Source organism: Xiphophorus couchianus, chromosome 24 (assembly GCF_001444195.1).
Source record: "Xiphophorus couchianus chromosome 24, X_couchianus-1.0, whole genome shotgun sequence".
Lineage (NCBI taxonomy): Eukaryota > Metazoa > Chordata > Actinopteri > Cyprinodontiformes > Poeciliidae > Xiphophorus > Xiphophorus couchianus.
The window spans coordinates 16,159,730-16,183,733 of NC_040251.1; the positions used below are offsets into that span (position 1 = coordinate 16,159,730).

The following is a 24,004-nucleotide window of genomic DNA, read 5'->3' on the forward strand; positions in this document are numbered from 1 at the left end:
TCTGAGGAAAGTGCAAAGGCCTAGAATGAAGCCCAGTGATCACTGTCAAAGTGATTGATTAGTTGCTCAGGTGTTGTAACAGCATCAAAGTTATTTTTTTCTATTAAATGGCGAAGCTTTGATCAAATGGATGTTAAGGCTGACGAGTGCTCAGCGCCTGCTTTGTTCACATTCCTGTGTAGCTTCTTGATCTCATTTTCAACCACTCGCGATGCACAGATTCCTTTATTGCCTTTGTATCACTTACAAAAGACTCCACAGTCTGAACTGTAAAGAAAAAAAACCCAAGTCTTTCAAGTGAACAATAAGGTGTTGTTGGATTTTCCTTTAACGTCGACAGAATTGGTGCGACTCTTTTTTTTTCTTAAGCATTTGGAGGATAGAACAAATTATTATGGTGGTATTTGCAATGTATGTAGTGGACAGTTTATTGAAGATCTTAACTGTAATGTGCCAGGTCTCTGGCAACTCTACTGTTGCCTTTAATCATAGCCTTACCCAGTCAACTGTGTGGCTGTTTGGCGCCAGCAATATTTCTAAGTTGCGTCCTATTTTTCTGCTTGGCTTTGAAAATTGTAATATGTGTTGTTCAGAATAGAGCACATTAATCTGGGTTTTCAGTCTTTTTCTCCCCTTCATGTTATTAGGAGAAGGAGAACCACAAAAAGATATTTGCTGTTAATTGAACTAACTTTTTTTTTGTTTTCGTTCATTTATTTTTCTCTCCACAGAAGCTGCACCTGATGAGGCATTCAGTTTCGGCTGTGGGGCCGTACTGGAAGAGGACATTGGTTGAGATAATGCTGTCATCAGCAAATCCTTCTTCATATTCTGCTCTTAACTTTTTATGAACATCAAAAATAATCCAACATCAGTTCTACTTTTTTTGTTTGTTTGTTTTTTCGGGTGTGTGTGTATCTGCTCCAATCCCCAGTCGGTCGTCATCGCTTGTATTGAGCCGGGTTCTGCTGGAGGTGTCTTCCAGTTTAAGGAGAGTTTTTCCATTCCACTGTCACCACTTGCATGACGGACCACTTTAAAGTCAACAACTCAATGCGAGCGGTTTCCTGCTGTTGCTACGTGCTCATCCAGGAGGAGTGAATGATAAAAATCAATAACTCAATAGCATCTGCCAAATTAACCTTGCTGTATTGTTTAACTAAGATCAATTGAAATGTATCTGTGATAGAACTGAAATGATTAATGTACTTTTTGTGTTGCAGATGCTGCCATATCACAGTGCAATTGGAGCTATCTGAACATTGCACTGATCAGATGGAAATAACGAAATGAGTTGGTCCTTTCTGATCAAACAAAAACATAAATTTCTTCTTTTTGTAAGCAGAACAAGCAATGTAAAACAGGCCACTAGCAATATACTGCTAAAATCAGAGTCTGTAGCATATTTTATGTCACATGGCTGCAGGCGGGATGGGAACTCGGGTGCCAACACTGCAGCTTGAGAGAATAAGGTGATGCCTGTGCCTGGCGGGTTTTGTCTCTCCAAAGACAAAAACTAAAGCTGTTTGAGAATATTTCTAATTGTTTCACACCAAAGAAAAAAACTGCTGCGCTCTTCAGTTAAGTTTGATTCTATGTATGTATGTAATCAATGCTTGTTTTTTTTTTTTGGTGCAGGGGATCATACCCAAATATAGCTTTACCAACCTTCTTTTTACGATGACGTTTCATAGAATTGAAGATGCTGCATCCATCCATCGACTTACCCAATGCTGGAGCCCTTCATCATGTCGCTGATGGATCCGCTACCAACATCAATAATCTATCTACAAATCAATGTCACAGACGTTTGCCATATAGAATATTTTTTAATGTTTTCTCATGTTGAAAAACCTAAGGTTTGTGCTAACCATAATATGTACACAACCCACAACCCTGTGCATGTTTTGTTCTAACTCTGAGCATGCGTATGTGTTAATATCTAAATTAAGTCACCAAGAAACCAGGCCATACATGTCAAAATGAACTGCAGAATAGCATGGTGCCTCTCAACTTTGCTGTGATAATAATATCAAGTCTTTTTTAGCAATTACATTGACTGCTTTGAGTGTGGTAAGTACCAGAATAGCAGTGGTTGTCAAATTTGCTACTTAAGGTATTAATGAGCAGTGACTCTTTTCTCCAAGATAAGTGCTCAACCATAGTTACAACTTAAATGTTTAAGCACATGTACACACAAATGCTCCCCACTTTTTGTGAACGTAAGTGGGAAAACAAAAGGTAATTTGTTGTTTAGGAATGGTGCAGTATGAGCATACTTCAGCCAGGGATAGAACTTTACATTTTTCCAGTGGAAAGCAACTTAATGAACAAAACTATCCTAACTTGGATAGCGCAGTGGATTACATATGTGCTTAGTACCTAAAAATACTAGGTTCAAGTCCTGTTTCTGACCTTTAAAAGTTGGAGTTCTCCCAACTTTTTTGTAAACAGGACAAACAAAAAGTCATGTTTTCATTAGAAATGCTCAAATTTGCACTCCCAACATTGTGGAAAATATTTTCAGGAGAGATGAAGATGTAACGGGTGGGTCAGTGACATTAAGCATTTGTTGTAAAAATTGGGTGTTATTTGCATTGTAACTAATGTCCTCATAAAGAGTCTAGTATCTTTTTCTACAACCCAGGATGAAAAAAAAGTCAATGTGTAGTGAAACTATACAAAAAAATACAAAACCTTTTTACTTGCTGTTAATCGCCATAAAAGCATTTCAGCCAGAAATAAAATCAAAGGATGACAGTGAATCACATTTGTGGTATTTGTAGAAGTTTGAGCGTCTAGGTTGCCAGGTGCTTGAATAGCACACTGGATAAAGACTGTGCTTTGGTCCTGATGGTTCTTAGTTCAAGACCTGCATGGTTTTAAACTCTCCCTCTACTTAGGTTGAGGGAGTGACCCTGGGACTCTCCCTCTACTTAGGTTGTCTACTTAGCATGTCGTTTTTTTGACATTTTCAACCTCATAGTATAGCATGTCATTTTTTTGACATTTTCGACGTCATCCTATATAGCATGTAGTTTTTTTTGACATTTTCGACGTCATAGTATAGCATGTCGTTTTTTTGACATTTTCAACGTTATAGTATAGCATGTCGTTTTTTTGACATTTTCAACGTCATAGTATAGCATGTCGTTTTTTTGACATTTTCGACGTCATAGTATAGCATGTCGTTTTTTTGACATTTTCGACCTCATAGTATAGCATGTCGTTTTTTTGGACATTTTCGACCTCATAGTATAGCATGTCGTTTTTTTGGACATTTTCGACGTCATAGAATAGCATGTCGTTTTTTTGGACATTTTCGACCTCATAGTATAGCATGTCGTTTTGTGGGACATTTTCGACCTCATAGTATAGCATGTCGTTTTTTTGACATTTTCGACGTCAAACTATAGCATGTCGTGTTTTGGGACATTTTCGACGTCATGTCATTTTTTTGGCATTTTCGACGTCATAGTATAGCATGTCGTTTTTTTGACATTTTCGACGTCATAGTATAGCATGTCATTTTTTTGACATTTTCGACGTCATAGTATAGCATGTCGTTTTTTGACATTTTCGACGTCATAGTATAGCATGTCGTTTTTTTGAAATTTTCGACGTCACAGTATATAGCATGTCGTTTTTTTGACATTTTCGACGTCATAGTATAGCATGTCGTTTTTTTGACATTTTCGACGTCATAGTATAGCATGTCGTTTTTTTGACATTTTCAACCTCATAGTATAGCATGTCATTTTTTTGACATTTTCGACGTCATCCTATATAGCATGTAGTTTTTTTTGACATTTTCGACGTCATAGTATAGCATGTCGTTTTTTTTGACATTTTCAACGTTATAGTATAGCATGTCGTTTTTTTGACATTTTCAACGTCATAGTATAGCATGTCGTTTTTTTGACATTTTCGACGTCATAGTATAGCATGTCGTTTTTTTGACATTTTCGACCTCATAGTATAGCATGTCGTTTTTTTGGACATTTTCGACCTCATAGTATAGCATGTCGTTTTTTTGGACATTTTCGACGTCATAGATAGCATGTTCGTTTTTTTGGACATTTTCGACCTCATAGTATAAGCATGTCGTTTTGTGGGACATTTTCGACCTCATAGTATAGCATGTCGTTTTTTTGACATTTTCGACGTCATAAGTATAAGCATGTCGTTTTTTGACATTTTCGACGTCAACTATAGCATGTCGTGTTTTGGGACATTTTCGACGTCATGTCATTTGTTTTGGCATTTTCGACGTCAATAGTATAGCATGTTCGTTTTTTTTGACATTTTCGACGTCAATAGCTTTTTTTTGGGACATTTACGAAGGCATAGTAGCATGTTTTTTTTGGGACATTTTCGACGTCATAGTAGCATGCTTTTTTTGACATTTTCGACTCATAGTATAGCATGTCGTTTTTTTGACATTTTCGACGTCATAGTATAGCATGTCGTTTTTTTGACATTTTCGACGTCATAGTATAGCAATGTCGTTTTTTTTGACATTTTCGACGTCAGTAGCATGTCGTTTTTTTGACATTTTCGACGTCATAGTATAGCATGTCGTTTTTTTGACATTTTCGACGTCATAGTATAGCATGTCGTTTTTTTTTGACATTTTCGACGTCATCCTATATAGCATGTCGTTTGTTTTGACATTTTTCGACGTCATAGTAATCGCATGTCGTTTTTTTGACATTTTCGACGTCATAGGATATAGCGTGTCGTTTGTTTTGGACATTTCGACGTCATAGTATAGCATGTCGTTTTTTTTGGACATTTTCGACCTCATAGTATAGCATGTCGTTTTTTTGACATTTTCGACGTCATAGTATAGCATGTCGTTTTTTTGACATTTTCGACGTCAAACTATAGCATGTCGTGTTTTGGGACATTTTCGACGTCATGTCATTTTTTTGGCATTTTCTACGTCATAGTATAGCATGTCGTTTTTTTGACATTTTCGACGTCATAGTATAGCATGTCGTTTTTTTGACATTTTCGACGTCATACTATAGCATGTCGTTTTTTTTGACAATTTTGACGTCATAGTATAGCATGTCGTTTTTTTGACACTTTCGACGTCATAGTATAGCATGTCGTTTTTTTGACATTTTCGACGTTATAGTATAGCATGTCGTTTTTTTGAAATTTTTGACGTCATCCTATATAGCATGTAGTTTTGTAGACATTTTCGACCTCATAGTATAGCATGTCGTTTTTTTGACATTTTCGACGTCATAGTATAGCATGTCGTTTTTTTGACATTTTCGACGTCATACTATAGCATGTCGTTTTTTTTGACAATTTCGACGTTATAGTATAGCATGTCGTTTTTTTGACATTTTCGACGTTATAGTATAGCATGTCGTTTTTTTGAAATTTTTGACGTCATCCTATATAGCATGTCGTTTTTTTGACATTTTCGACGTCATCCTATATAGCATGTCGTTTTTTGGACATTTTCGACGTCATAGTATAGCATGTGTCGTTTTGTGGGACATTTTCGACCTCATAGTATAGCATGTCGTTTTTTTTGACATTTTCGACGTCATAGTATAGCATGTCGTTTTTTTGACATTTTCGACGTCATAACTATAGCATGTCGTTTTTTTGACATTTTCGACGTCATAGTCATTTTTTTTTGCATTTTCGACGTCATAGTATAGCATGTCGTTTTTTTGACATTTTCGACGTCATAGTATAGCATGTCGTTTTTTTGACATTTTCGACGTCATAGTATAGCATGTCGTTTTTTTACATTTTCGACGTCATAGTATAGCATGTCGTTTTTTTGACATTTTCGACGTCATAGTATAGCATGTCGTTTTTTTGACATTTTCGACGTCATCCTATATAGCATGTCGTTTTTTTGGACATTTTCGACGTCATAGTATAGCATGTCGTTTTTTTGGACATTTTCGACGTCATAGTATAGCATGTCGTTTTTTTGACATTTTCGACGTCATAGTATAGCATGTCGTTTTTTTACATTTTCGACGTCATAGTATAGCATGTCGTTTTTTTACATTTTCGACGTCATAGTATAGCATGTCGTTTTTTTTACATTTTCGACGTTATAGTATAGCATGTCGTTTTTTTGGACATTTTCGACGTCATAGTATAGCATGTCGTTTTTTGGACATTTTCGACCTCATAGTATAGCATGTCGTTTTTTTGACATTTTCGACGTCATAGTATAGCATGTCGTTTTTTTGACATTTTCGACGTCAAACTATAGCATGTCGTGTTTTGGGACATTTTCGACGTCATGTCATTTTTTTGGCATTTTCGACGTCATAGTATAGCATGTCGTTTTTTGACATTTTCGACGTCATAGTATAGCATGTCGTTTTTTTGACATTTTCGACGTCATACTATAGCATGTCGTTTTTTTTGACAATTTTGACGTCATAGTATAGCATGTCGTTTTTTTGACACTTTCGACGTCATAGTATAGCATGTCGTTTTTTTGACATTTTCGACGTTATAGTATAGCATGTCGTTTTTTTGACCATTTGTTCGACGTCATAGTATGATAGGCATGTAGTTTTTTTGACATTTTCGACGTCATAGTATAGCATGTCGTTTTTTTGACATTTTCGACGTCATAGTATAGCATGTCGTTTTTTTGACATTTTCGACGTCATAGTATAGCATGTCGTTTTTTTGACATTTTCGACGTCATAGTATAGCATGTCGTTTTTTTGACATTTTCGACGTCATAGTATAGCATGTCGTTTTTTTGACATTTTCGACGTCATAGTATAGCATGTCGTTTTTTTGACATTTTCGACGTCATCCTATATAGCATGTCGTTTTTTTGACATTTTCGACGTCATCCTATATAGCATGTCGTTTTTTTGACATTTTCGACGTCATAGTATAGCATGTCGTTTTTTTGGACATTTTCGACGTCATAGTATAGCATGTCGTTTTTTTGACATTTTCGACGTCATAGTATAGCATGTCGTTTTTTTGACATTTTCGACGTCAAACTATAGCATGTCGTTTTTTTGACATTTTCGACGTCATGTCATTTTTTTGGCATTTTCGACGTCATAGTATAGCATGTCGTTTTTTGGACATTTTCGACCTCATAGTATAGCATGTCGTTTTTTGGACATTTTCGACCTCATAGTATAGCATGTCGTTTTTTTGACATTTTCGACGTCATAGTATAGCATGTCGTTTTTTTGACATTTTCGACGTCAAACTATAGCATGTCGTTTTTGGGACATTTTCGACGTCATGTCATTTTTTTGGCATTTTCGACGTCATAGTATAGCATGTCGTTTTTTGACATTTTCGACGTCATAGTATAGCATGTCGTTTTTTTGACATTTTCGACGTCATACTATAGCATGTCGTTTTTTTTTACAATTTTGACGTCATAGTATAGCATGTCGTTTTTTTGACACTTTCGACGTCATAGTATAGCATGTCGTTTTTTTGACATTTTCGACGTCATCCTATATAGCATGTCGTTTTTTTGGACATTTTCGACGTCATAGTATAGCATGTCGTTTTTTTGGACATTTTCGACCTCATAGTATAGCATGTCGTTTTTTTGACATTTTCGACGTCATAGTATATAGCATGTCGTTTTTTTACATTTTCGACGTCATAGTATATAGCATGTCGTTTTTTTTACATTTTCGACGTCATAGTATAGCATGTCGTTTTTTTTACATTTTCGACGTTATAGTATAGCATGTCGTTTTTTTGGACATTTTCGACGTCATAGTATAGCATGTCGTTTTTTTGGACATTTTCGACCTCATAGTATAGCATGTCGTTTTTTTGACATTTTCGACGTCATAGTATAGCATGTCGTTTTTTTTGACATTTTCGACGTCAAACTATAGCATGTCGTGTTTTGGGACATTTTCGACGTCATGTCATTTTTTTGGCATTTTCGACGTCATAGTATAGCATGTCGTTTTTTTGACATTTTCGACGTCATAGTATAGCATGTCGTTTTTTTGACATTTTCGACGTCATACTATAGCATGTCGTTTTTTTTGACAATTTTGACGTCATCCTATATAGCATGTAGTTTTGTAGACATTTTCGACCTCATAGTATAGCATGTCGTTTTTTTGACATTTTCGACGTCATAGTATAGCATGTCGTTTTTTTGACATTTTCGACGTCATACTATAGCATGTCGTTTTTTTTGACAATTTTGACGTCATAGTATAGCATGTCCGTTTTTTTAGACATTTTCGACGTTCATAGTATAGCAATGTCGTTTTTTTGACATTTTCGACGTTATAGTATAGCATGTCGTTTTTTTGAAATTTTTGACGTCATCCTATATAGCATGTCGTTTTTTGACATTTCGACGTCATCCTAGTATAGCATGTCGTTTTTTTGACATTTTCGACGTCATAGTATAGCATGTCGTTTTTTGACATTTTCGACGTCATAGTATAGCATGTCGTTTTGACATTTTCGACGTCATAGTATAGCATGTCGTTTTTTTGACATTTTCGACGTCATAGTATAGCATGTCGTTTTTTTGACATTTTCGACGTCATACTATAGCATGTCGTTTTTTTGACATTTTCGACGTCATAGTATAGCATGTCGTTTTTTTGACACTTTCGACGTCATAGTATAGCATGTCGTTTTTTTGACATTTTCGACGTCATAGTATAGCATGTCGTTTTTTGACATTTTCGACGTCCATAAGTATAGCATGTCCGTTTTTTTTGACATTTTCGACGTCATAGTATAGCATGTCGTTTTTTTGACATTTCGACGTCGATAGTATAGCATGTCGTTTTTTTGACATTTCGACGTCATAGTATAGCATGTCGTTTTTTTACATTTTCGACGTCATAGGTATAGCATGTCTGTTTTTTTGACATTTTCGACGTCATAGTATAGCATGTCGTTTTTTTTGACATTTTCGACGTCATAGTATAGCATGTCGTTTTTTGGACATTTTCGACGTCATAGTATAGCATGTCGTTTTTTGACATTTTCGACGTCATAGTATAGCATGTCGTTTTTTGACATTTTCGACGTCATAGTATAGCATGTCGTTTTTTGGACATTTTCGACGTCAGAGTAGCTATGCATGTCGTGTTTTTGACATTTTCGACGTCATGTTAGCATGTCGTTTTTTGACATTTTCGACGTCATAGTATAGCATGTCGTTTTTTTGACATTTTCGACGTCATAGTATAGCATGTCGTTTTTTTGACATTTTCGACGTCATCCTATATAGCATGTCGTTTTTTTGACATTTTCGACGTCATAGTATAGCATGTCGTTTTTTTGACATTTTCGACGTCATAGTATAGCATGTCGTTTTTTTGACATTTTCGACGTCATAGTATAGCATGTCGTTTTTTTGACATTTTCGACGTCATAGTATAGCATGTCGTTTTTTTGACATTTTCGACGTCATAGTATAGCATGTCGTTTTTTTGACATTTTCGACGTCATATATAGCATGTCGTTTTTTGACATTTTCGACGTCATAGTCATGTTTTTTTTGACATTTTCGACGTCATAGTATAGCATGTCGTTTTTTTGACATTTTCGACGTCATAGTATAGCATGTCGTTTTTTTGACATTTTCGACGTCATAGTATAGCATGTCGTTTTTTTGACATTTTCGACGTCATAGTATAGCATGTCGTTTTTGGACCATTTTCGACGTCAAAATGTCGGTTTTTTGACATTTTCGACGTCATAGTATAGCATTGTCGTTTTTTGACATTTTTCGACGTCAAAACTATAGCATGTTCGTGTTTTGGGACATTTTCGACGTCAATGATGCATTCTTTTTTGGCATTTTCGACGTCATAGTATAGCATGTCGTTTTTTTTGACATTTTGACGTCATAGTATAGCATGTCGTTTTTTTGACACTTTGACGTCATAGTATAGCATGTCGTTTTTTGGACATTTTCGACGTTATAGTATAGCATGTCGTTTCCTTGACATTTCGACGTCATAGTATAGAATGTCCGTTTTTTTGACATTTCGACCTCATAGTATAGCATGGCGTTTTTTTGACATTTTCGACGTCATAGTATAGCATGTCGTTTTTTGACATTTTCGACGTCAAACTATAGCATGTTGTGTTTTGGGACATTTTCGACGTCATGTCATTTTTTTGGCATTTTCGACGTCAAACTATAGCATGTCGTTTTTTTGACATTTTCGACGTCATCCTATATAGCATGTCGTTTTTTTGGACATTTTCGACGTCATAGTATAGCATGTCGTTTTTTTGGACATTTTCGACGTCATAGTATAGCATGTCGTTTTTTTGACATTTTCGACGTCATAGTATAGCATGTCGTTTTTTTGACATTTTCGACGTCATAGCTATATAGCATGTCGTTTTTTTACATTTGACGTCATAGTATAGCATGTCGTTTTTTGACACTTTCGACGTCATAGTATAGCATGTCGTTTTTTTGACATTTTCGACGTCATAGTATAGCATGTCGTTTTTTTGGACATTTTCGACCTCATAGTATAGCATGTCGTTTTTTTGGACATTTTCGACGTCATAGTATAGCATGTCATTTTATTGACATTTTCGACGTCATAGTATATAGCATGTCGGTTTTTTTACATTTTCGACGTCATAGTATAGCATGTCGTTTTTTTGACATTTTCGACGTCATAGTATAGCATGTCGTTTTTTTTGACATTTTCGACGTCATAGTATAGCATGTCGTTTTTTTGACATTTTCGACGTCATAGTATAGCATGTCGTTTTTTTGGACATTTTCGACGTCATAGTATAGCATGTCGTTTTTTTGACATTTTCGACGTCATAGTATAGCATGTCGTTTTTTTGACATTTTCGACGTCATAGTATAGCATGTCGTTTTTTGGACATTTCGACGTCATAGTATAGCATGTCGTTTTTTGGACATTTTCGACGTCATAGTATAGCATGTCGTTTTTTTGACATTTTCGACGTCATAGTATAGCATGTCGTTTTTTTGACATTTTCGACGTCATAGTATAGCATGTCGTTTTTTGACATTTTCGACGTCATAGTATAGCATGTAGTTTTTTTGGACATTTTCGACGTCATAGTATAGCATGTCGTTTTTTTTGACATTTCGACGTCATAGTATAGCATGTCGTTTTTTTGACATTTTCGACGTCATAGTATAGCATGTCGTTTTTTGACATTTTCGACGTCATAGTATAAGCATGTCGTTTTTTTGACATTTTCGACGTCATAGTATAGCATGGTCGTTTTTGACATTTTCGACGTCATAGTATAGCATGTCGTTTTTTTGAAATTTTCGACGTCATCCGATATAGCTGTCGTTTTTTTTTGACATTTTTCGACGTCATCCTATATAGCATGTCAGTTTTTGGACATTTTCGACTCATAGTATAGCATGTCGTTTTTTTGACATTTCGACGTCATAGTAATAGCATGTCGTTTTTTTGACATTTTTCGACTTCAAATAGTATAGCATGTCGTTTTTTGACATTTTCGACGTCATAGTATATAGCATGTCGTTTTTTGACATTTTCGACGTCATAGTATAGCATGTCGTTTTTTTGACATTTTCGACGTCAAACTATAGCATGTCGTGTTTTGGGACATTTTCGACGTCATGTCATTTTTTTTGGCATTTCGACGTCATAGTATAGCATGTCATTTTTTTGACATTTTTCGACGTCATAGTATAGCATGTCGTTTTTTTGACATTTTCGACGTCATAGTATAGCATGTCGTTTTTTTGACATTTTCGACGTCATAGTATAGCATGTCGTTTTTTTGACATTTTCGACGTCATAGTATAGCATGTCGTTTTTTTGACATTTTCGACGTCATAGTATAGCATGTCGTTTTTTTGACATTTTCGACGTCATAGTATAGCATGTCGTTTTTTTGACATTTTCGACGTCATAGTATAGCATGTCGTTTTGGGACATTTTCGACGTCATGTCATTTTTTTGGCATTTTCGACGTCATAGTATAGCATGTCGTTTTTTTGACATTTTCGACGTCATAGTATAGCATGTCGTTTTTTTGACATTTTCGACGTCATAGTATAGCATGTCGTTTTTTTGACATTTTCGACGTCATAGTATAGCATGTCGTTTTTTTGACATTTTCGACGTCATAGTATAGCATGTCGTTTTTTTGACATTTTCGACGTCATAGTATAGCATGTCGTTTTTTTGACATTTTCGACGTCATATATAGCATGTCGTTTTTTTACATTTTTCGACGTCATAGTATAGCATGTCGTTTTTTTGACATTTTCGACGTCATAGTATAGCATGTCGTTTTTTTGACATTTTCGACGTCATAGTATAGCATGTCGTTTTTTTGACATTTTCGACGTCATAGTATAGCATGTCGTTTTTTTGACATTTTCGACGTCATAGTATAGCATGTCGTTTTTTTGACATTTTCGACGTCATAGTATAGCATGTCGTTTTTTTGACATTTTCGACGTCATAGTATAGCATGTCGTTTTTTTGACATTTTCGACGTCATAGTATATAGCATGTCGTTTTTTTGACATTTTCGACGTCATAGTATAGCATGTCGTTTTTTTGACATTTTCGACGTCATAGTATAGCATGTCGTTTTTTTGACATTTTCGACGTCATAAATAGCATGTCGTTTTTTGGACATTTTCGACGTCATGTCATTTTTTTGGCATTTTCGACGTCATAGTATAGCATGTCGTTTTTTTGACATTTTCGACGTCATAGTATAGCATGTCGTTTTTTTGACATTTTCGACGTCATATATAGCATGTCGTTTTTTTGACATTTTCGACGTCATAGTATAGCATGTCGTTTTTTTGACATTTTCGACGTCATAGTATAGCATGTCGTTTTTTTGACATTTTCGACGTCATAGTATAGCATGTCGTTTTTTTGACATTTTCGACGTCATAGTATAGCATGTCGTTTTTTTGACATTTTCGACGTCATAGTATAGCATGTCGTTTTTTTGACATTTTCGACGTCATAGTATAGCATGTCGTTTTTTTGACATTTTCGACGTCATCCTATATAGCATGTCGTTTTTTTGACATTTTCGACGTCATAGTATAGCATGTCGTTTTTTTACATTTTCGACGTCATAGTATAGCATGTCGTTTTTTTGACATTTTCGACGTCATAGTATAGCATGTCGTTTTTTTGACATTTTCGACGTCATCCTATATAGCATGTCGTTTTTTGGACATTTTCGACCTCATAGTATAGCATGTCTTTTTTTGACATTTTCGACGTCATAGTATAGCATGTCGTTTTTTGACATTTTCGACGTCATAGTAATAAGCATGTCGTTTTTTGGACATTTTCGACGTCATAGTATAGCAATGTCGTTTTTTGACATTTTCGACGTCATAGTATATAGCATGTCGTTTTTTGGACATTTTCGACGTCAGTAGTATAGCATGTCGTTTTTTGACATTTTCGACGTCATAGTATAGCAATGTCGTTTTTTGACATTTTCGACGTCATAGTTAGCATGTCGTTTTTTTACATTTTCGACGTCATAGTATAGCATGTCGTTTTTTTGACATTTTCGACGTCATAGTATAGCATGTCGTTTTTTTGAACATTTTTCGACGTCATAGTATATAGCATGTCGTTTTTTTGACATTTTCGACGTCATTATATAGCATGTCGTTTTTTTGACATTTTGACGTCATAGTATAGCAGTGTCGTTTTTTTGACATTTTCGACGTCATAGTATAGCATGTCGTTTTTTTTGACATTTTCGACGTCATAGTATAGCATGTCTTTTTTGACATTTTCGACGTCATAGTATAGCATGTCTTTTTTGACATTTTCGACGTCATAGTATAGCATGTCGTTTTTGACATTTTCGACGTCATATAGCATGTCGTTTTTTTGACATTTTCGACGTCATAGTATAGCATGTCGTTTTTTGACATTTTCGACGTCATAGTATATAGCATGTCGTTTTTTTGACATTTTCGACGTCATAGTATAGCATGTCGTTTTTTTGACATTTTCGACGTCATAGTATAGCATGTCGTTTTTTTGACATTTTCGACGTCATACTATAGCATGTCGTTTTTTTGACATTTTCGACGTCATAGTCATGTTTTTTTTGACATTTTCGACGTCATAGTATAGCATGTCGTTTTTTTGACATTTTCGACGTCATAGTATAGCATGTCGTTTTTTTGACATTTTCGACGTCATAGTATAGCATGTCGTTTTTTTGACATTTTCGACGTCATAGTATATAGCATGTCGTTTTTTTGACATTTTCGACGTCATAGTATAGCATGTCGTTTTTTTGACATTTTCGACGTCATAGTATAGCATGTCGTTTTTTTGACATTTTCGACGTCAAACTATAGCATGTCGTTTTTTTGACATTTTCGACGTCATAGTATAGCATGTCGTTTTTTTGACATTTTCGACGTCATAGTATAGCATGTCGTTTTTTGACATTTTCGACGTCATAGTATAGCATGTCGTTTTTTGGACATTTTCGACGTCATAGTATAGCATGTCGTTTTTTGGACATTTTCGACGTCATAGTATAGCATGTCGTTTTTTGGACATTTTCGACGTCATAGTATAGCATGTCGGTTTTTTGACATTTTCGACGTCATAGTATAGCATGTCGTTTTTTTGACATTTTCGACGTCATAGTATAGCATGTCGTTTTTTTGACATTTTCGACGTCATAGTAATAGCATGTCGTTTTTTTGACATTTCGACGTCATAGTATAGCATGTCGTTTTTTTGACATTTTCGACGTCATAGTATAGCATGTCGTTTTTTGGACATTTTCGACGTCATAGTATATAGCATGTCGTTTTTTTGACATTTTCGACGTCATAGTATAGCATGTCGTTTTTTTGGACATTTTCGACGTCATAGTATAGCATGTCGTTTTTTTGGACATTTTCGACGTCATAGTATAGCATGTCGTTTTTTTGGACATTTTCGACGTCATAGTATAGCATGTCGTTTTTTGGACATTTTCGACGTCATAGTATAGCATGTCGTTTTTGACATTTCGACGTCCTAATAGCATGTCGTTTTTTTGGACATTTTCGACGTCATAGTATAGCATGTCGTTTTTTTTGGACATTTTCGACGTATAGTATAGCATGTCGTTTTTTGGACATTTTCGACGTCACTTAGTATAGCATGTCGTTTTTGGACATTTTCGACGTCATAGTATAGCATGTCGTTTTTTGGACATTTTCGACGTCATAGTATAGCATGTCGTTTTTTTGGACATTTCGAGTCATAGTATAGCATGTCGTTTTTTTGACATTTTCGACGTCATAGTATAGCATGTCGTTTTTTTTACATTTTCGACGTCATAGTATAGCATGTCGTTTTTTTGACATTTTCGACGTCATATATAGCATGTCGTTTTTTTGGACATTTTCGACGTCATATGTCATTTTTTTGGACATTTTCGACGTCATAGTATAGCATGTCGTTTTTTTGACATTTTCGACGTCATAGTATAGCATGTCGTTTTTTTGACATTTTCGACGTCATAGTATAGCATGTCGTTTTTTTGACATTTTCGACGTCATAGTATAGCATGTCGTTTTTTTGACATTTTCGACGTCATAGTATAGCATGTCGTTTTTTTGACATTTTCGACGTCATAGTATAGCATGTCGTTTTTTTGACATTTCGACGTCATAGTATAGCATGTCGTTTTTTTGACATTTTCGACGTCAAGTATAGCATGTCGTTTTTTTGACATTTTCGACGTCATAGTATAGCATGGTTTTTTTTGACATTTTCGATCATAGTATATAGCATGCGTTTTTTTGACATTTTCGACGTCATAGTATAGCATGTCGTTTTTTTGACATTTTCGACGTCATAGCTATAGCATGTCGTTTTTTTGACATTTTCGACGTCATAGTATAGCATGTCGTTTTTGACATTTTCGACGTCATAGTATAGCATGTCGTTTTTTTGACATTTTCGACGTCATAGTATAGCATGTCGTTTTTTTGACATTTCGACGTCATAGTATAGCAATGTCGTTTTTTTGACATTTTCGACGTCATAGTATAGCATGTCGTTTTTTGGACATTTTCGACGTCATAGTATAGCATGTCGTTTTTTGGACATTTTCGACGTCATAGATATAGCATGTCGTTTTTTTGACATTTTCGACGTCATAGTATAGCATGTCGTTTTTTTGACATTTTCGACGTCATAGTATAGCATGTCGTTTTTTGACATTTTCGACGTCATAGTATAGCATGTCGTTTTTTTGACATTTTCGACGTCATAGTATAGCATGTCGTTTTTTTGGACATTTTCGACGTCATAGTAGCATGTCTTTTATTGGACATTTCGACGTCATAATATAGCATGTCGTTTTTTTACATTTTCGACGTCATAGTATAGCATGTCGTTTTTTTGACATTTTCGACGTCATAGTATAGCATGTCGTTTTTTTGACATTTTCGACGTCATAGTATAGCATGTCGTTTTTTTGACATTTTCGACGTCATAGTATAGCATGTCGTTTTTTTGACATTTTCGACGTCATAGTATAGCATGTCGTTTTTTTGACATTTTCGACGTCATAGTATAGCATGTCGTTTTTTTGACATTTTCGACGTCATAGTATAGCATGTCGTTTTTTTGACATTTTCGACGTCATAGTATAGCATGTCGTTTTTTTGACATTTTCGACGTCATAGTATAGCATGTCGTTTTTTGGACATTTTCGACGTCACGTCATGTCATTTTTTTGACATTTTCGACGTCATAGTATAGCATGTCGTTTTTTTGACATTTTCGACGTCATAGTATAGCATGTCGTTTTTTTGACATTTTCGACGTCATAGTATAGCATGTCGTTTTTTTGACATTTTCGACGTCAGAGTATAGCATGTCGTTTTTGGATCATTTTTCGACGTCATAGCTACATGTCGTTTTTGACATTTTCGACGTATAGTATAAGCATGTCGTTTTTTTGGACATTTTCGACGTCATAGTATAGCATGTCGTTTTTTGGACATTTTCGACGTCATAGTATAGCATGTCGTTTTTTTGGACATTTTCGACGTCATAGTATAGCATGTCTTTTTTGGGACATTTTCGACGTCATAGTATAGCATGTCGTTTTTTGACATTTTCGACGTCATAGTATAGCATGTCGTTTTTTTGACATTTTCGACGTCATAGTATAGCATGTCGTTTTTTTGACATTTTCGACGTCATAGTTAGCATGTCGTTTTTTGGACATTTTCGACGTCATAGTATAGCATGTCGTTTTTTGACATTTTCGACGTCATAGTATAGCATGTCGTTTTTTTGACATTTCGACGTCATAGTATAGCATGTCGTTTTTTTGACATTTTCGACGTCATAGTATAGCATGTCGTTTTTTTACATTTTCGACGTCATAGTATAGCATGTCGTTTTTTTGACATTTTCGACGTCATAGTATAGCATGTCGTTTTTTTGACATTTTCAACATCATCCTATATAGCATGTCGTTTTTTTGGACATTTTCGACGTCATAGTATAGCATGTCGTTTTTTTGACATTTTCGACGTCATAGTATAGCATGTCGTTTTTTTGACATTTTCGACGTCATAGTATAGCATGTCGTTTTTTTGACATTTTCGACGTCATAGTATAGCATGTCGTTTTTTTGACATTTTCGACGTCATATATAGCATGTCGTTTTTTGACATTTTCGACGTCATAGTATAGCATGTCGTTTTTTTGACATTTTCGACGTCATAGTATAGCATGTCGTTTTTTTGACATTTTCGACGTCATAGTATAGCATGTCGTTTTTTTGACATTTTCGACGTCATAGTATAGCATGTGTCGTTTTTTTGACATTTTCGACGTCATAGTATAGCATGTCGTTTTTTTGACATTTTCGACGTCATAGTATAGCATGTCGTTTTTTTGACATTTCGACGTCATAGTATAGCATGTCCGTTTTTTTGACATTTTCGACGTCATAGTATAGCATGTCGTTTTTTGACATTTTCGACGTCATAGTATAGCATGTCGTTTTTTTGACATTTTCGACGTCAAACTATAGCATGTCGTTTTTTGACATTTTCGACGTCATAGTATAGCATGTCGTTTTTTGGACATTTTCGACGTCATAGTATAGCATGTCGTTTTTTTGACATTTTCGACGTCATAGTATAGCATGTCGTTTTTTTGGACATTTTCGACGTCATAGTATAGCATGTCGTTTTTTGGACATTTTCGACGTCATAGTATAGCATGTCGTTTTTTTGACATTTTCGACGTCATAGTATAGCATGTCGTTTTTTGACATTTTCGACGTCATAGTATAGCATGTCCGTTTTTTTGACATTTTCGACGTCATAGTATAGCATGTCGTTTTTTGACATTTTCGACGTCATAGTATAGCATGTCGTTTTTTTACATTTTCGACGTCAAGTATATAGCATGTCGTTTTTTTGACATTTTCGACGTCATAGTATAGCATGTCGTTTTTTTGACATTTTCGACGTCATAGTATAGCATGTCGTTTTTTTGACATTTTCGACGTCATAGTATAGCATGTCGTTTTTTTGACATTTTCGACGTCATAGTATAGCATGTCGTTTTTTTGACATTTTCGACGTCATAGTATAGCATGTCGTTTTTTTGACATTTTCGACGTCATAGTATAGCATGTCGTTTTTTTGGACATTTTCGACGTCATAGTATAGCATGTCGTTTTTTTTGGACATTTTCGACGTCATAGTATAGCATGTCGTTTTTTTGACATTTTCGACGTCATAGTATAGCATGTCGTTTTTTTGACATTTTCGACGTCATAGTATAGCATGTCGTTTTTTTGACATTTTCGACGTCATAGTATAGCATGTCGTTTTTTTGACATTTTCGACGTCATAGTATAGCATGTCGTTTTTTTGACATTTTCGACGTCATAGTATAGCATGTCGTTTTTTTGACATTTTCGACGTCATAGTATAGCATGTCGTTTTTTTGACATTTTCGACGTCATAGTATAGCATGTCGTTTTTTTGACATTTTCGACGTCATAGTATAGCATGTCGTTTTTTTGACATTTTCGACGTCATAGTATAGCATGTCGTTTTTTTGGACATTTTCGACGTCATAGTCATGTCGTTTTTTTGGACATTTTCGACGTCATAGTATAGCATGTCGTTTTTTTTACATTTTCGACGTCATAGTATAGCATGTCGTTTTTTTGACATTTTCGACGTCATAGTATAGCATGTCGTTTTTTTGACATTTTCGACGTCATAGTATAGCATGTCGTTTTTTTGACATTTTCGACGTCATAGTATAGCATGTCGTTTTTTTGACATTTTCGACGTCATATATATAGCATGTCGTTTTTTTGACATTTTCGACGTCATAGTATAGCATGTCGTTTTTTTGACATTTTCGACGTCATAGTATAGCATGTCGTTTTTTTGACATTTTCGACGTCAAACTATAGCATGTCGTGTTTTGGGACATTTTCGACGTCATGTCATTTTTTTGGCATTTTCGACGTCATAGTATAGCATGTCGTTTTTTTTGACATTTTCGACGTCATAGTATATAGCATGTCGTTTTTTGACATTTTCGACGTCATAGTATAGCATGTCGTTTTTTGACATTTTCGACGTCATAGTATAGCATGTCCGTTTTTTTGACATTTTCGACGTCATAGTATAGCATGTCGTTTTTTGGACATTTCGACGTCATAGTATAGCATGTCGTTTTTTTGACATTTTCGACGTCATAGTATAGCAATGTCGTTTTTTGACATTTTCGACGTCATAGTATAGCATGTCTTTTTTTGACATTTTCGACGTCATACGTATAGCATGTCGTGTTTTGGGACATTTTCGACGTCATGTAGCATTTTTTTGACATTTTCGGACGTCATAGTATAGCATGTCGTTTTTTTGACATTTTCGACGTCATAGTATAGCATGTCGTTTTTTTGACATTTTCGACGTCATAGTATAGCATGTCGTTTTTTTGACATTTTCGACGTCATAGTATAGCATGTCGTTTTTTTGACATTTTCGACGTCATAGTATAGCATGTCGTTTTTTTTACATTTTCGACGTCATAGTATAGCATGTCGTTTTTTTGGACATTTTCGACGTCATAGTATAGCATGTCGTTTTTTTGACATTTTCGACGTCATAGTATAGCATGTCGTTTTTTTGACATTTTCGACGTCATATATAGCATGTCGTTTTTTTGACATTTTCGACGTCATAGTATAGCATGTCGTTTTTTTGGACATTTTCGACGTCATAGTATAGCATGTCGTTTTTTTGGACATTTTCGACGTCATAGTAGCATGTCGTTTTTTTGGACATTTTCGACGTCATAGTATAGCATGTCGTTTTTTTGACATTTTCGACGTCATAGTATAGCATGTCGTTTTTTTGACATTTTCGACGTCATAGTATAGCATGTCGTTTTTTGGGACATTTTCGACGTCATACTATAGCATGTCGTTTTTTTGACATTTTCGACGTCATAGTATAGCATGTCGTTTTTTGACATTTTCGACGTCATAGTATATAGCATGTCGTTTTTTTGACATTTTCGACGTCATAGTATAGCATGTCGTTTTTTTGACATTTTCGACGTCATAGTATAGCATGTCGTTTTTTTGACATTTTCGACGTCATAGTATAGCATGTCGTTTTTTGGACATTTTCGACGTCATAGTATAGCATGTCGTTTTTTGGACATTTCGACGTCATAGTATAGCATGTCGTTTTTTTGACATTTTCGACGTCATAGTATAGCATGTCGTTTTTTGACATTTTCGACGTCATAGTATAGCATGTCGTTTTTTTGACATTTTCGACGTCATAGTATAGCATGTCGTTTTTTTGACATTTTCGACGTCATAGTATAGCATGTCGTTTTTTTGACATTTTCGACGTCATAGTATAGCATGTCGTTTTTTTTGACATTTTCGACGTCATAGTATAGCATGTCGTTTTTTTGACATTTTCGACGTCATAGTATAGCATGTCGTTTTTTTGACATTTCGACGTCATAGTATAGCATGTCGTTTTTTGACATTTCGACGTCATAGTATATAGCATGTCGTTTTTTGGACATTTTCGACGTCATAGTATAGCATGTCGTTTTTTTGACATTTTCGACGTCATAGTATAGCATGTCGTTTTTTTGACATTTTTCGACGTCATAGTATAGCATGTCGTTTTTTTGACATTTTCGACGTCATAGTATAGCATGTCGTTTTTTTGACATTTTCGACGTCATAGTATAGCATGTCGTTTTTTTGGACATTTTCGACGTCATAGTATAGCATGTCGTTTTTTTGACATTTTCGAAGTCATATTAGCATGCGTTGAATTCGGACGTCATAGTATAGCATGTCGTTTTTTTGACATTTTCGACGTCATAGTATAGCATGTCGTTTTTTGACATTTTCGACGTCATAGTATAGCAGTCGTTTTTTTGACATTTTCGACGTCATAGTATAGCATGTCGTTTTTTTGACATTTTCGACGTCATAGTATAGCATGTCGTTTTTTTGACATTTTCGACGTCATCCTATATAGCATGTCGTTTTTTTGACATTTTCGACGTCATAGTATAGCATGTCGTTTTTTTGGACATTTTCGACGTCATAGTATAGCATGTCGTTTTTTTGACATTTTCGACGTCATAGTATAGCATGTCGTTTTTTTGACATTTTCGACGTCATAGTATAGCATGTCGTTTTTTTTGACATTTTCGACGTCATAGTATAGCATGTCGTTTTTTTGGACATTTTCGACGTCATAGTCATTGTTTTTTTGACATTTTCGACGTCATAGTATAGCATGTCGTTTTTTTGACATTTTCGACGTCATAGTATAGCATGTCGTTTTTTTGACATTTTCGACGTCATAGTATAGCATGTCGTTTTTTTGACATTTTCGACGTCATAGTATAGCATGTCGTTTTTTTGGACATTTTCGACGTCATGTCATTTTTTTTTGGCATTTTCGACGTCATAGTATAGCATGTCGTTTTTTTGACATTTTCGACGTCATAGTATAGCATGTCGTTTTTTTGACATTTTCGACGTCATAGTATATAGCATGTCGTTTTTTTACATTTTCGACGTCATAGTATAGCATGTCGTTTTTTTGACATTTTCGACGTCATAGTATAGCATGTCGTTTTTTTGGACATTTTCGACGTCATAGTATAGCATGTCGTTTTTTTGACATTTTCGACGTCATAGTATAGCATGTCGTTTTTTTACATTTTCGACGTCATAGTATAGCATGTCGTTTTTTTGACATTTTCGACGTTATATAGCATGTCGTTTTTTTGACATTTTCGACGTCATAGTAGCATGTCGTTTTTTTGACATTTTCGACGTCATATATAGCATGTCGTTTTTTTGGACATTTTCGACGTCATAGTATAGCATGTCGTTTTTTTGGACATTTTCGACGTCATAGTATAGCATGTCGTTTTTTTGACACTTTTCGACGTCATAGTATAGCAATGTTCGTTTTTGTGACATTTTCGACGTCATAGCTAATAGCATGTTCGTTTTTTGACATTTTCGACCGTCATAGTAATAGCATGTCGTTTTTTTTTGACACTTTCGAAGTCATAGTAATATACATGTCGTTTTTTTGACCATTTCGGACGTCATTAAGTATAGCATGTCCGTTTTTTTGACATTTTCGACGTCATAGTATAGCATGTCGTTTTTTTGACATATTCGAAGTCATAGTATAGTCGTTTTTTTGACATTTTCGACGTCATAGTATAGCATGTCGTTTTTTTGACATTTTCGACGTCATAGTATAGCATGTCGTTTTTTTGACATTTTCGACGTCATAGTATAGCATGTCGTTTTTTGGACATTTTCGACGTCATAGTATAGCATGTCGTTTTTTTGACATTTTCGACGTCATAGTATAGCATGTCGTTTTTTGACATTTTCGACGTCATAGTATAGCATGTCGTTTTTTTGACATTTTCGACGTCATAGTATAGCATGTCGTTTTTTGACATTTTCGACGTCATAGTATAGCATGTCGTTTTTTGACATTTTCGACGTCATAGTATAGCATGTTTTTTTGGACATTTTCGACGTCATAGTATAGCATGTCGTTTTTTTGACATTTTCGACGTCAAACTAGCATGTCGTTTTTTTTGACATTTTCGACGTCATAGTATAGCATGTCGTTTTTTTGACATTTTTGACGTCATAGTATAGCATGTCGTTTTTTTGACATTTTCGACGTCATAGTATAGCATGTCGTTTTTTTGACATTTTCGACGTCATAGTATAGCATGTCGTTTTTTTGACATTTTCGACGTCATAGTATAGCATGTCGTTTTTTTGACATTTTCGACGTCATAGTATAGCGTGTCGTTTTTTTGACATTTTCGACGTCATAGTATAGCATGTCGTTTTTTTACATTTTCGACGTCATAGTATAGCATGTCGTTTTTTTGACATTTTCGACGTCATAGTATAGCATGTCGTTTTTTTGACATTTTCGACGTCATAGTATAGCATGTCGTTTTTTTGACATTTTCGACGTCATAGTATAGCATGTCGTTTTTTTGACATTTTCGACGTCATAGTATAGCATGTCGTTTTTTTGACATTTTCGACGTCATAGTATAGCATGTCGTTTTTTTGACATTTTCGACGTCATAGTATAGCATGTCGTTTTTTTGACATTTTCGACGTCATAGTATAGCATGTCGTTTTTTTGACATTTTCGACGTCATGCATGTCGTTTTTTTGACATTTTCGACGTCATAGTATAGCATGTCGTTTTTTTGACATTTTCGACGTCATAGTATAGCATGTCGTTTTTTTGACATTTTCGACGTCATAGTATAGCATGTCGTTTTTTTGACATTTTCGACGTCATAGTATAGCATGTCGTTTTTTTTACATTTTCGACGTCATAGTATAGCATGTCGTTTTTTTGACATTTTCGACGTCATAGTAT

At 35.0% G+C, this 24,004-nt stretch overlaps 1 protein-coding gene across 1 annotated transcript in view; it reads left to right on the top strand.

Annotated features, from left to right (window-relative positions):
* LOC114140929 (methyltransferase N6AMT1-like) overlaps positions 1-24,004 on the top strand; it is a 53,212-nt gene that overhangs the window by 10,963 nt on the left and 18,245 nt on the right. The gene's annotated exons all lie outside the window — the stretch shown is intronic.